We start from the raw sequence: 13951 nt of genomic DNA on the forward strand, positions 1-13951 counted from the left end.
ATTTTTATTAATTTTCACCGCCAGCTGGACCAAAGATAAAGGCCCAAGTAAGGGGCATTTAGGCCTCCCTTTGATCTAGTATCCTGACTGGACGCGGCCTGGAACCTCACACTTAAATGCAACGGAGGAGAAACAAGGACTCACAGCTTGTTATCTCTTGCAGGTATTTAAGAGAGGCGTGCTTTGTTCAGTCTCCGTATATAAGTGCATGCACTATAAGAATATCAGATGTGTTGGTTTGTCCCAGTGTATATACACAAATAACAATTTAGATAGCACTGGTTTTATTTTTTTTATAGCGCTACTCATCCCAATGCAGGGTGTCAGAGCGCTTTACGTAACATACACATTATACACTGACAATAAATCATGTAAGTTTTTAAATCAATGTAAAAGATATGGTACTTGAGAAATTGAGGACTAACCAAGTTCAGCAGCAGGCAAGTGACATCATGGCGCGTGCCATCACAGCGCATGACGGCTTTGTCATAGCGCATGACGTTGTTACGTCATGCACTATGATGGCACGCGACATGATGCCACTTTCATACTGCTTATCTTGATTGGGCCACCCACTTATTTTTTTAGGACTTGTGCCCTGAGCAAGACCTTTGGGTAATGAGGCCCAAAGGTAGACAGTGGTGTTGGCAGATGTTTCATAGGCTCTGGCAGACAAAAGATACAAATTGAGACACAGTTGCAGGGAGACGGAGATTTGAAAACTATGGCAGAGAGATACTGACACAGACATAGAGGAAGTTGACACCGATCTAAAGACTGAAGAAGGGCAACAAAGAAATGCCAGATTGTGCGCTTTATGAAAACACACAACAGACCATAATATCCTAAGCACTGTGTTAAACCATAGAAATATTACGCATTCGATACATAGAGCCTCTAGCCTCTTCCCAATTATAACAGTAACAACACTAAAAACATCCCCCATGCTTAACACACTAATGCACTGACTCAAAGATTGCAAAACTGACCTACACATTCTTGAAAATCTTGGTAAAATTTACATCAAGCCCGGAAAATGGAGGCATACATTGAATCAATTACAGTGCATGTGTTGGCATTTCTCCAGCTTGTTTTGTAAACTATCGCCTGTAATTGTAATTACAGCAGTTGCACTTAACGGGTGAGCTGATTACCAGCATTCACCCTTCGGCCATTAGTCTCACAGCTGAAGTCCTTAGCATCCAGTGCTCGTGCTGCCCATCCAAATTGCTCATTTTGAGAAGGTCACAGAGATTACTATTTCCCTGATTAACTGGACCGGAAGCTTCGGGAAATGGTAAATCGTGCTCTGGATTTTATACCACCACTTTTCGGTAATGCAAAGCTCCTAGAATCAGTCAAGGGTCTTGTGCGGGTCACGGAGGGATTAAACCTAATATAAGCGCGTGAAGCTATTTTCTCTGGCGCATCAGGGATAGGTCACCTATTTATTGATTTGTTTATGCTTAATCAAACACTGTACAGTTTAATATGTCAATAGCTGCTTCTGCCTAGGGGATCACGTGCTCTATCTCAAAAAGAGCAGCTACGACAGGCATGTTACTTTATTTTATGTGTTTATTTAGATGAGGTACTGACTGCAGCTCGGCATCTGGCGCCTTACACCCACTTCAGAGCGTTCTCTTCTACAGAAAGATGTGAGCACGCGGATGTCTGAACAAATGAAGGAATCAATAGATATGTCAATCAATCAGTTTATTTATTTAAATTACTGAACACTCACAGCGCCTAAGAACTTTCCATGCACCCTTTTTAGGTCGAGCTTACTAGACAGTACTGTGCTGTCCCTTGGGAGGCATATTTTATCTTACTGAGTACACAGAGGGGCTTGGAGACCGCCCCCTCCTTACATTGGTTGGCTTTCCTTGTCACTTTCATTTGCCTGTCTCTTAATTGTGTCCCAGCCCGACAGTCTTGTGTTTGTCCATCCCATTGAGCATTGCCACTTAACAAATTATTTAGCTGAAATCGCTGCTCTCACTGCTTGCTTTTCAAGCACTACTGTTTCTTTTATTGTGTGTAAAACGCTCCATTAGGATGGTCTTTGTTTTTGTGTACATCTCTCCTCCTGCACTCCATGTTGCTCTCTGTTGCCCGATGGATTTTCCATGCCTTGCCCTCCCTGTTGCGCTTTGGTATTCAGACCACCCTTCTCTGCGTTGCTTTGCCTTCCTCCCACCACCCTTATGGTTACCCCACCCACCTGCCCACCAGCTTTGAAGAACAAATATACAGCCTCATGCATCAAGCCAAAATCCAGTCGGTAAAATACTGAATCGCTAATAACACCCGTTAGCGAGTAAATAAAACCTAATCCCAATGCATCAACCCAAATACAAAAATCGCTATTTAAGGAATCCTTAAATAGCGATTCCTTAAATAGCGATTCCTTAAATAGCGATTCCTTAAATTGCGATTGCATTTAAGGAATTCCAAATTGAGATTCCTTAAATGCAATGCATGAAAGTTAAAAAATTAGCGAATTCGCTAATAGGGGGAGCAAATTACCATGAAGATGAACAGCATGGTAATTTGCTAAAAGTTTGAAAAATGCACTTTTGTGCATTTTTCAAAGTTTCATGTTGCCCACACACATGCCCTTAGAGCATGTGTGTGTGCAACATATGTGCACATATCAAATTCAGGGGTGCAATAGGGTGTCATTTTGACACCCTTGCACCCTTGAAATTGCATGAGCAATTTACGAGAACCTACTGGTACTCGCAATTTGCTCATGCAATCTCCAATTCATTCCTATGGGCCTGGAGGCCCATAGGAATGATTGGGACGGCATTCCTTAATTGCTACTCGCAATTTGCTAGTCGCAATTAAGGAAAGTTAAGGAATCGCTATTTGAATAGCATTTCCTACATGCATAGCCTTTTGCTATTCCTTATTAGCGATTCCTTATTTTTCGCTAATAAGGAATCGCAAATGGCATTGTTGATGCATGTGCCCCATAGACTTTTGCACAGGGTTTTTTTATTTATGTTTAACTGATCCGACCTGGAACGGTAACTAAAAAGAAAAAAAATGGCTGAATCACTTTTAAGGCACCTGCATCGTGGTTGATGTGCAGCATGGCTAAAAGTCACTGGCAAAGCCAATAGGCCGCAAAGGCGAAACCTATTGGGCTTGTTTGTAATTGGAAAATTGATCTGTAATTATACAGAGATACACAAGATCCTTTTTAAAAATCGGAATGATCTCAGCAGCGCTCCAGGATGTTAGTAAACTTTCCCCTTATTAAAATAAGATTGGAGATATAAGTCATGTAAGGCACCCAGACGTCGAAGTTTGTAAGATAAAGACCTCCTGAGGTCTTGTCCTGCATAGTCCTTTACCACACTTCTTCCCTCTTATGGCATCTTGTCCGTCTTTTATGGGCAAAGTCAGTGTGGAGCTTTTATCAATTTTATCATGCAGTTTGGGGTCCAATTCATCCTTCAGTGCACCATCGTGCAACTTACATAAGCTGCTGAAATGGTCAACCCGGTCTTGAGACTGAACAATATATTCAAGTTCTTTAGGGGCTTTAGCAGTTCAACGAGCAATTGTTTCCAGAACAATTTGTTGTTATTGGATTTGTTAGCATCAACCACATCCTCCCATATTAAATTCTCACAACCTCTTTTGGCCTTCGAAAAGGCATATTTGTAAGCTTTCCTAAAAGGCTGTAATAGAGCTCTATTGTTACTTTTCAGAGCTTAGAATAGAATATTGTTAGCTATCCCACAAGCCTTATTTAACCATGTTGTGGTAGGGAAATTCCTTGAATTTGGCTTTACTTCATTAGGTAGCAACTCTCTTATACTATCAAGAGAGTAGTATGCTGGTCCTTAAACATAATTAATTCCCTTCCACCTTGATGTAATTGGATGCTCTTAAACATTTCTTCCACCATTACATGTACCCTTTACAAGACTTCAAGGTTTCTCTGTAGCCAATCTGATTTTATAGATCTCCTGTTGTTAGTACACATCTATATCATTATAGATGGAACCTCCGTTGAGGAATCTCAAAAGTCATGCTTAGTCATTAGAAGAGAGTTATGATCCCTATGATGAAAGATGGTCATATCATCCAGCAGAATCCAAAGGCCTAGTTTGACTATGATATAGTCGATTCTGCTTGTACAGCCGGGCCTGCTAAACTTAAGTTTGTATGGTCTATCCGACTTACATCTACCATTACATGCTCTTAAGGCCCACTTTCAACTGATGGCTGTCACTTGGATGGCTTTAGTTCACCATTTGATAGCCAACAATTCCAGTGCTGGTAGTACTTATTTCATAGCCAAATGTGTAATTAGGTCTTGTGAATTACTTGCAAGGGGCTCAAAGATGGTATTAAAATCCATTGTGGTGATCAATTTCCCCTTTTCTGAACTGACATACAGGCTTGCTTCTAATTTCAGAATCATTTCGAATTCTGCATTCCGACCTGATATTCTGATATAGATATTATATACCCTTAACACATGGACCTTTTACAGTTCAAGGACAACTGCCATAATGTTGTTAGATTCAACATTGATCATGTTAATTCTGAAGCTAAGGGAGGTGTAAACCCAACTTGTTGACCCTTTGGACATTCTTCCTCTCCCTTCACATATCACAGCTTTAGAAAAAAAGTATACCCTTGATGATAAACAGGCCTCAAACTCCAAGTTTCCTGGAAAAGGCATGTATCATATGTATCTATAAAGGATCCCCAATCTGGGTCCACCAATTTGGGCCCTATACCTGCAACATTCCATTAAAGGGATTTTGTAAATGTGGGTGATGCAGATTGACTATCAATACATTCCCGCTGTGTTGAAGTTATTCTATGCTCATCATCCTGTCACAGGGAATTACTGCTGGCTGGTTACCAAAATTAATACTAGATGTTTTATTAGAGCGTTAAATAGTTAAGTGATCAGCAATATGAGTTGATTGAGTAGAGAAGCTATCCAAACTTATAAAAGGGCATTCCTCTACCTGTGCAATGACTCTCTAATAGCTTTTCCAATTCCCTCATTCAATTCAGGGTCCATTTCTGTTGAAAGGCAGGAGTCAGCTTCTATTTTATTATAGGTTAGTCAATCAACTTTGTTCAGAGACAAAGCCTTGTCCAGTCTCTCACTATGTTGGGACCCATTTTCCAAATCCTGTGCTAGAGTTAGTCTGTACCTAATTGCAATGGATGTGGAAGCATTGGAAATTGTGAGAGCATGTCATTTCCAATAACCCTATAACTGTATCTGTATTGTAGGACAACAATCTAACGATCTCATATCTGTGCAGAGGATTTGTTAAACGGTCTACCTCTCTGATGATAGGTGGGCACTAATGAAAAGCTTGTCTTCTCCTGGCAGAATTAGGACCAAAGAGTCTGATTATGCTCTGTACAGTGACACCTACTTACTATTGTAGTTGAGGAAATATTGCTGCTACACTGCTTGAAAACAGTTCAAGTTTTTTTGAATTTCATGCTGTTGAGATGAGGCTTTTTTCCATGATGTCGCTCCCACTTGAATGGTGGAAGCTGCTTTGTGGAAAAATTGGGTGATGGTTTGCTCGCTCCATTTCACCTCTCAAGATGTGCCCTCATGGGTCTACCTTCTTCTAATGATGTACCTCCACAGACCCCACGCCATGTCCTGACATTACCCCTTTCTTTTGCAGTCCATCCCATTCCTGAGCAATTACGGATGCTAGAAATGAGCCCTCATACCAGGATTGCATTTTCAAAAACCACAAATAAAATGCCTGCATAATATAGAGATCTGTGTCCTTGCAAATCAGTGACATTTCCCAAGCTTTCTGTGAAAGACCAGCATCATTTAGAATGAAAATTGTTGTGGGAAGCTAACCCTAAATTGGGAAGCAGGCAAGAGTCCATTTATGCCAGCATCAGACCTACCCAGCAGGTCTGTCCAATCCTTGGCCCAGTAGCAAGTTCTACTACCAGGTATACTGACTTTTTGTGCACTGAAAATGAGGGAGGAAGTTGAGTGGTGGGTGGACCATCCGTCATCTTTGGCAGATGGGCTATCACCCACGACATCTAGATTACAATTACGAGTAAAAAAGAACATACTTTCCTAAGCAAGTCTGAGGTAAAGTACAAACATCACAACCAATTACTGATAAAAAAAGAGAAAAAATCTAAAATATTAAAATAACTCAATCATTTTTTAATAGCCTGGATGTTGAAAAGATCTGTTCAGTTTCTTTCTTGATTGCATGAGGAAAGGGTGAAGCCACTGTGCCACTATCTTTGATTTAATAGTGAAAGGTGTCAAGTTTCTCCTTATGGGTATCCTGGTGGAAAAAACACCCTCATTAAAGGTGTCCCGATAGAAAAAATACAAGGGTCAAAAATCCTCTTGACAATCCTATAGTTCTTGTTTGAAGATTCATAGTAATGGAGATGTAGACAAGCTACCCAGCAGTTATCCATCATTTCAAAAAAGAGGAAAGAGACAAACAAAGAATCCAAAAGACTAACCAAAGGAAATTAAACTGCAATGGCAAAAACAGTAGCAGAACGACCTGCCTATTTATTATTCATTAGCAAGGTTGAAAATTGCGCCTTCCTTTGTTTAGCTGTCAAGATAGAGATAGTGGCCAGCAATGGCAATTAGATGACCATGCCTGGCTTTGCTTTTTAAAAATGAAAATGTTTCTGTTAAAGTAGACATACTACATTAAAGGGAACAGAGCTGCTTGAAAAAAAAAAAAATCAGTTTTGAAAAACTTCAGTGAGAGTTGACTACTTCCCCCAAAGCTGCCACCTCGATGTTTAAAGGGAAATGAGGCCTAATGTGACACCTTCCACTATGCAAATGAGTTACCAACCCCCCTTGGAAGTCCTTAACTTATCAATGGTTTGAAACCTAAATTATAGTAGCAAACCAATGATACATAGGGTACCTATTCGGTCTTTGGGAGGCCTGATAAAAAAAACTTCCAAATACTGTAATGATTTCCTAACCCATTTTACTAGTCAGAGGGTTAGCGACTGGTAAAAATATTAGGCGGTCTGGCCCTAAGTCCCAGCCTTGCTCCTGGACTGTTCTTCGTCTCAGCTACACTAGAGCAAGGCTCCTCTTTGGATGTTGCGAGAACCTTGTACCCTGTAGTGGTCACAGAGGCCAAAATGTATGGGCAGGTCTGGCCAATAAGGCATCTTCTACTCAGAAGGTCTTCTCTGATGTCGCACAACCTTAACAGAGGAGACTCTTTGGTGGGCATGTAAGAATAGCCGCTCACTGAGGAAACACATGCTCAGGCTGTCCAGGAACAAACAAGAGCAAGGAAACACTTGTTCCCAAAATCATGCAAAGGAATCCATTGCAATACTATTAGAAAGAGAGATGTTAGTGCTTATGTGGCATACAACTTTCTGTCCCCTAACTGTTGCCACCTTACTGTTTTCTTTCTGACTTTTCCACCCCATTTTGGTCACATCTTGGGAGTATTGACATTTGGTAGCATTAGAGCATGTATTTAGCCTCTTAAAAAGCAACCGGTTACTCTTTTTTTAGATCAGTTCAGCATTTATCAACATTTCTCACTCGATGTCATTTATATAGGTCATCAAATAAAAATGTTCATTTATCGCAGAGGTTGTGTCTACTTCCCATACAGCATCACAGTTAATGCACTTGCCAATCATTTTGGGTGCCTACAGTGTCATGGGGGCATTAAGAAAGAAAATGAGCAAAAATGTGTCCGCTGCCATGAGCCCAAAGTGAAGAGCATCCGAGAGAAGTGAATTCTGAATCTTTCTCAATCTCTGAACACTCAAGAGGAAGCACAGGGTTGGAGAATGTTTTCAAAGACACCGTTCAGAACAGTCGCGCCTGACTTCTGTGCCTCAGTCTCAGAGCTGAGAGAACACAGAATCAAACGATACTTGACAACAGCAGAAGAGAGTCTGAGAAGAGAAGAGAAGGAAAGGCTCGAGGGCTAGAGTACTGCACTGTTGATGTGTATGTCATTGATCCTACTATGGAAAGAAAGAAGAGCTGCAAAAAAACCTCACATCATTGAGAGCAGATAGGGCGGGAGAAATGGCAAATGTATCCGGATTTGTACTTCCTAGTCTTACAACATCAAAAAATAAAAATTCCAGTTCTAGCCATCGGAGTCTATTGCAGATGGTCTAAAATCCCTTGTAAAACTGCAAAAGGTAAAAATTGCAAAACCACAGAAGGAGCAAAAAAAATGTTTTAGGCCAATACCTCCATCCTTATTATCAAGGGGCATGGCAGCGGTGCAACTCAGACTATCCTGACCAACTCCAAGGCTCACAGCACAGTGAAGGCTATGAATAATTAGGGATAACCCTCAAGAAAGAAAGTGCTCCCCCTAATGCTGGACTACTGCCCAGTGGCGCAGCCAGAGTGTCTTGGGCCCTAGCACATGGAAGGAAAAGGACACCCAGGATGCTGTCTGAATGATAAAATACAGCAATAATCAAGGCTCAGTGAGTGCAGTAGGCCTCTGGTGCCACTGTCTGCTTGCATCAATGGAAGCTATTCCCCTACTACTGCCCTCTAGCGCCAGCTCTTACCTGGCAGATCAAATCGAAGTATTAGACTAGCAATCTTCTCTTCCATCTAATTATTGATCACTGAGAGAGCTCTCACCATCAATCCAACACTCTCACCCAGGATGCGAACAATGAAGAAGGCGTGTGCAATGAGCCACCTGAAATCAATACCCCTGCTTTCTAGCCCACTCCGGCCCTGCATTGCCGGCCATAAGCCGTGAGACTGAAATATATTATGCCTTCAACAACAGATCCAAAGATTAACAAAGGCTTGTAACATGAATGCCTCAAATCGCTATTTATGACCCTTGGGATGTAATGAAAAAAAGTAAAACCGTCGCTAAATTTGAGTGAGAAGGTGGAATTTCAGACTGTAGCGAGACAAAAACTGTATTACGGTGGTCTGTGGGGCAAGGAACTTGCCAGGAGTACTCCTTAGAAACAAAAAAAAGTATTAGACATACTTTCAAATCGGAATATTGTCCTATAACAGGTTTTTCAGTCTGAGATCTCCGTGTTGCTTCATGCTCTCTTGTATTTAAAAGGACCTCTTCATGTTATTACCCCTTCTATAGACTCACCTCTTTTTACTTGATACCAGAAGCATCTGGGCAGCTGCATAGTTCAGCCACTTGGGGCGCACACGGCCCTCGCCCATCATCTCTGTTTCTTCCCAGAATGGCACGGCCATGTTAGTATCGGCGGTGCCGGCTCGGCAAAGACAGAGTGCTTGTTTTTCTGCACCTGCAGTGTGTATAGTGAATTCATTTAATACCAATATTTCTCCGAGTTAAAGCATAATTGGAGACAGCACAGCTCAGACACAAATAGAGGCAACCACCACTGACTGCTTCCTAGTTGTGCTGTCTGAAAGTCAAGCCTTAACTCTGACAAATATTGGGTTAAAAATGAATTCACTTTACAGACTGCAGGCACATAAAAAACAAGCATTGGCATAGCCAATAGGTCTCGCCTTTGGGACCTTATAAGTGTTTAGCCATGCAACAGTTGCATAACTAAATACTTATAAGGTCCGAAAAGCGAGACCTATTGGCTATGCCAAGCGGCCACGAAAATGATCGCGATCAAACATCAAAAGCGGCCGCGAAAGTGAAAGTAATCGCGGAAAAGTGCGGCGCGCGCCGGCGCTCATGCACTGTAGCTTTCGGCTGGCCCGGTAGCACTTTTTGGAGCCCTCTCAATAAGTCTCGCCAGACAAGCGCATGCGCTGGGTCAGGCGAGACCTAACAAGTGCTGGGCTTTACACTGAGCCTGCTCAGCTCATCATGATCCGCCCCCATTATGTCTTTTTTATTCAGTTGAGAAATAGAGCAAGGGCATTTCTGTCATAGAAACGGTTGGACTAAAGCTTGAACAAACTTTGAAATGGAATGTTACAAGGTGCAAGGAGTAAAGGAGGGCAAGCCAACAAATTACCAGGGAGAGCCGAGCCACAGGTCTGGCTTGGCTCTAAGAGCGCGTGCAAGAGTTGAGCCTTGAAAATATGTGTAATATAAATCATGCAACAAACGTCAGGGAAAATTACGAGAACATCTCTTAAAAGTTCAAAAAAGTGTATTTCTTAGTCCACTGTATTGAGAGTTTTTTTTAAATAGTTTTTTAAATACAACTTCAAAACAACCCTCCATCAACAATCCCATTAGTGAAAAGTCACTTGTCACGTGAACCCTATATGTGACCTAGATCCTTTTCAGAGATGGAGCAACTTCAAAGCATATTAGGCAAACACGGTTTTTTGTACAGTATGCATTCTGAATTTATGTATTTCAAGGTGCTCTCATATATGATAACTAAGAAAAAGGAGGCTCTCTGAAATAAATTATTTGCCCAGGCTTTCATAATTTGGTCAAGCTTGGAAGGCAGGATTGATCTCAGGTTATCTGCTTCCACATTGTGCAATTCAGTCCGTGTCAGTCGCTTTCTTTTCCTCATGCCCGTTTGGCATCAAAGGGTACTGGTTTAATTACTTGCAGCTCCCCCTCATGTACTGGTGGTGGAACCTGTGATTGACCACTGGTGGAACCACTGCTCCATCAGAGGCTGCAGTCTGTCAGCCACAAAAAAGCACCTTTTATACATCTGGTGCCATAGTAGGCACTGTTCATGTTTGCACCACGGCACACCTTTAAATATGTGCACAGGGTGCAAACATGAACAATGCATCCTATTACAATGATGGTTCTGCCCACAAGGCATCCGCAAACTCAGGCTTCCCTGGGGGCAGCACATTCAGTGAAATATGGAGCGGATATTTTAATCAGCTACTCCATGTTTCACTGTGCAGGCAACTGACACCCACCTGTACTTTAGAGAGGGAACAGAGATTCACCTCCATATGGGTGCAGTCAGCGATTGCACCTGCCTGCAGGGGGATGTGTGGGGGGGGGGCTGGGTCCATGGAATTCCCTTTTTCACCTCCAGAGGGTGCACTGTCAGTGAGCCTCCTGACAGCTTTTTCGCCTCTGCTCCCACATTCCTAATATGGCATGGGAGCAGAGGTAAAGAGATTTCCTAATTTTCATGGGGTCATGATACCATGCAAATGAGGACTTACAAAGCGGGCACACATGCCAAATATACCCCAACCACTCTTTGTGTAATATGGCCCCAGACGTTTCCGCTATGCACTGTGGTCACCATTCGTTTTATTTTTGCTGCACTAGTCAACAATAGGTCCCTCTCGCACATATAAGAATGAAACTCCCTCCATTTCAGGACCGTTAATATTTTGATTTTCAGAAATGGATCCTCACTTTCAGGGTTTGTTTCTGCAAATAAAACAGAAAACTTTCCAGCTGCTGTGAAATGGCAGATTTTATGTGATAACAATGTGGTCTCTAGTTGGCAGAGGTATGCACCTTGTCCATGTAGGGACTCCCACTCTAGACAGGGCAAGCTACATACACACTAAAAGATAACCTGTGCTCACCCTCTGGTAGATAGGCACAGACCAGTCAGGCTTATCCAAAGAGGCAATGTATAAAGTATTTGTGCAGCACACACAAATAGTAACACAATGAAAACAAAAAGACTCACTGGAATAGCAAAAAAGACTATATTTTACCATTAAATTAAGACAAAAATGACAAAAATCCAATAAGTAGAAGTTGAGTTATGAATTCTTAAAGGTGGTTCCGGGTGCAGTGCGCAAGTTCTGAGTGCGATTGGGCAGTTCCGAGTGTGATGCGCCAATTCTACTCCTGCAACAGAGTTGATGCACCGGTTCTGCTACATGCAGACTGGAAATGCATTGATTTCTCTGGTGTGAGTATCTGGGTCCACTTCCAGTGAACCAAGCACAGGAGCAGGGGTAGAGACTTTGATAGAGTCTCAAGTAACGGGAGGCAAGTCAACAAGCACTTAGGGATCACTTTGGTGCAAGTCTGAGTCCTGCTCTCCTCAGCAGGGCCAGATTACAGCAGGGCAGCACAAGAGAAAAGCAGGCACTCCAGATCAGCAGCCCAACAGAGTGCCAGGCCTTGATGCAGCACAGCAGTTCCTCTGACAGAGTCAAGTTGTAGGTCCTGAAGTGTCTGTTTGATGTGGCAGAGCCCCAGCACTTAAACCCAGTTGAAGTAGGGGTGATTTCAAAGGAGGGTATGTGCAGTGCACAGCAGCCATTTCTTCCCAGCCCTGGCGCCAGACTATCAGTAGGGGGTAATCAATCCTTTGTGTAGGGACAGGGCACTGCCTATTCAGGTGTGTCAGCCCTTCCCTGCCTTCTTGTCCAGTAAAAGCCATCAGATTGCATCTAAAATCCTGTGTTTGTGACTGTTTAGAGGGAATGCACAAAGTGTAGCTGTCACCCACCCCAGAGAAATATAATGGAGACAGGTTGCAGGCACAAAGAGCTGTAAGAGTAGAGAAATGGCCACTTTCTAAAAGTTATATTACTAAACAGTAATGTTACATCCAACTTTACCAGTAAAGATGCTTTAGCATTACCAATCCAAAAATATAGAACATGAGACAACCACACCTCTCTAATCAGGAATAACAGCTTAAAAGTGTATTAAGGAATGCCCAATGTTAACCTATGAGAAGAGTAGGCCTCACAGTAGTGAAAAACTAATTTAGGGGTTTTTCACCACTTGGAAATGCAAAACTTAAAAGTACATGTCCTACCTTTTACTTACACAGCAACCTGCTCAATGGGGTACCTAGGGCCTACATTAGAGGTGACTTATGTGTCATGAAAGGGGAGTTTAAGGCTAGGCACAGGGTTTAAATGGCAAGTCAAAGTGGCAGTATAACTGCACACACAGACTCTGCAGTGGCAGTCCTGAGACATGTGTACAGAGCTACTGGTGTGGGTGGCACAGTGTATGCTTACACTAGTAGCAGTAAAATTACAGGCCCTGGGTATATGGTATACTACTTTACACAGGACCTACAAGTAAATTAAATATGCCAAAGAGGTGTAAATCAATTATAATAGGTTTATAGGAGAGAGCATTTGCACATTAGCACTGGTCAGCAGTGGTAAGGTGCTCGGAGTACTGCAACCAACAAAAAGAAGGTCAGAAAAATAGGAGGAGGAAGGCAAAACAAGTTTGGGGTGACCCTTCAGAGAAGGCCGTTTTCTGAAAGTTTGCATTTCAGTTTTTCTGAAAGTGTTTCTACCACAGCAGTAGGAGTACTTTTGTCACAATTATTCCCATTAACAAGGTTCAGTTTTTAAAGCCTGGGAGTGGAAGTCTTCTGCAGAGAGGGTGGAAATGATGGCTGCTAATTTGGCAAGCTGGTTGAATGCCCGCTATGCTCAAAATGTTGACTTATTCTAAAGATATGAGGCAACGTTCAGTGAGTTCTTCAATAACATTTTGAAAAATCATTTAATACATTTGTTTGCATTCAACCACAAAGAGTAGAAGGCATATGAATATTATGTTTTGCAAATAAATTAAGTGTGGCTAATTACACTGTAATGTCATTGCAGTTAGTAAGACATTAATTATAATTTGATAATGGAACTTTAATAGTGTTACAACGCTAAAAATATATTCCTTTATTTCGAATAATTCCACTCTTCGCTGCTGAGAAATAGGAACTTAGGGGCTCATTATGATGGCGGAAGGACCACCACCGCCGGGCCGGCGGTGGTGGTCCTTTCGCCATCATACAGAAAATTCCCACTGGCAAATTAGGATAGCGGTGGGAATACCAATGGTTCCGCAGCGGACATAAAGTACGCCGCCATGGTTCCGCAAGGTGTCCTTTTCCACCCACCTTGCTGAACCCGGAACCAGGGAAACATTGCAGTGGTGCCATGCAGGCACCGCCGTAAGGATTACGGTATCCCTTTCCGCCTGTCTTTTTGCGGCGGATATCCCTCCGCAAAAAGACAAGTGGAGACGGGCCCCCT

This window comes from Triturus cristatus, chromosome 1_2 (genome assembly GCF_964204655.1).
Source record: "Triturus cristatus chromosome 1_2, aTriCri1.1, whole genome shotgun sequence".
Lineage (NCBI taxonomy): Eukaryota > Metazoa > Chordata > Amphibia > Caudata > Salamandridae > Triturus > Triturus cristatus.